Below are 1,951 nucleotides of genomic sequence, written 5' to 3' on the forward strand. Positions count from 1 at the left end.
TTTTTTTTTTTGCCAATATCTTTAGTGCAGCTTGGACTTCTTTCAATTCTACCGCTTCTTGGTCATATGCCATCTTTTGAAATGACTGAACATCAACCCAATTTTTTTTTTAGTTTTTCTTTTTTTTTCTGTTTATGTTTTACTATGAGTTAGATATTTCCACACCCAAAACCCCCACAAAATTATATTCATAAAAATTCATGTATCAGAAAGACTCAGAAGGCTGTTTTTCACTTTGTTCAAGTTTTGTTTCCAGGTGTTAAGTGTATCATACAGTTGTTGCCACTGCTGTTTTTCAAATGTTCCATGTGTACTATGACTGACAACTACTTTTCTCTGGGTCTGATCACTTTTGCAGTAGACCATTTTAGTTCTTACCACATCAGTAACAAAGGCTTCAACATCATCAGCTCCAATTTGAAGTTCTTGTTGCCTTATGTCAAATGAAATTTCTTTATTTTCCACGGCCATTCCCATAAAAGTAAGTAGTCTCATTGTTGCCATGTTCTGTTCATGTAACAGCCCTAATGAATCAATGAAGTCTTTATTATTCTGATAAAACTTGACGTATGATGCCAATTTAGCACTCACAAAAATGGTTAAAAGGTCATGAATAAGCTCACCTTCCAAAAACTTGACTGGTTTTAAAGTAAGAAGATCGTCAAAAGGAATGCATTTGGATCTTTCAATGCCCAAACAATGCACCTGTGGACATCAACTGTAGCCTGAGATGCATTATCTTCAGTGTAACTTCCCAGCAATTCCACCATGACTTTGGAAGCAGCATCACTTTTCTTACAATCCACAAGTGCCTCATAAAGTAGCCTTAAAAAGAGTGTGCTTTTTCTCCGTTGTGAGTTTCTAGTCAGAAATCCATTTTCTAACTTGATCCAGCTCAGTTGGAATGTACTGGATGGCTCCACAAGATGCTGCCACTTTAATAAGGCTATAGTATACTGTATATGTTATAGGAGTATTCTTATCCATTCCATGGAAAAGGTTGCTTAGCAACTGCAGCCTGAGAGATGGGCGTTCACCTTCACGAAATTTGACTAGTTTTTCACAAAGGCTTTCAATTAGAGCTTCTTGCATGTCTGGTTCCAGGATCAAGAGGAGGGATACCATGCTGTTCATCACACTTTCAACATCTTTATCTTCTGCCTTCAGACACACATCACAGGCTCAGCTAAATCCACGCAGAGTCCACCTTCTGAGTTTTCTTCTGAAATTTCAGCTCCTTTAGATTTCAGATAAGCTCGAAGTTCAGCAGCCTGATATCAATGAAGGCCGGGACCTCATCATGAAGGCCTGGGCACTGCTGACACTCCAGTCGCAGACCATGCTGTCCGGAATACAGAATCAACCCAATTGTTTTTTGTATAATGTTTCTGTGTATTCCTTCCATATTCTTCTGGTGCTTTCTGTGTTATTTAATAATTTGCTCATGGAATCCTTCAGTATTTCAAGTTGAGGTTTGAATTTTTTCTTTAGTTATTTCAGCTTGAGAAATGCGGAGTGTGTTCTTCCCTTTTGGTTTCTAATTTCAGGTCTTTGCACATTTTTTTTTTTTTTTTTATAACACTTTACTTTGTTTTCTTGAGTTTCCCTTTGAAATTTAAGTTTGGCAGAATATTTGTATAAGAATATTAACCTTTGCTACAGATATATCTATGAACCTGATAGAACATATGGGGGGGGGGGCAAAGTTAACAAAAACTTTTTAGACATGACCAAAGATCTTGAGTGAATAAGTCACTGGGTCTGGAGTTCAGGACCATAGTCTTGTGGATACTGTGATCAGTTGGCATAGCAAATCCACAATGAAATGTTATATTACTACTTTGGTGAGTAGTGACAGATGTCGTAAAAGCTTGCAAGCCATCCTCCAGAAAAAAAGACACCCACCAAAGTTCTTGGTGACCATCTAAGGTGCAACTAACTATTGGTCTCT

The 1,951-nt window shown here is 37.6% G+C and overlaps 1 pseudogene; it reads right to left on the bottom strand.

The window, feature by feature from the left end:
- Window positions 1-198: 198 nt before the first annotated feature.
- Window positions 199-1,951, bottom strand: part of LOC102818537 — a 23,254-nt pseudogene continuing 21,501 nt past the window's right edge.

This window comes from Chrysochloris asiatica, unplaced genomic scaffold, assembly GCF_000296735.1.
Source record: "Chrysochloris asiatica unplaced genomic scaffold, ChrAsi1.0 scaffold00002, whole genome shotgun sequence".
Lineage (NCBI taxonomy): Eukaryota > Metazoa > Chordata > Mammalia > Afrosoricida > Chrysochloridae > Chrysochloris > Chrysochloris asiatica.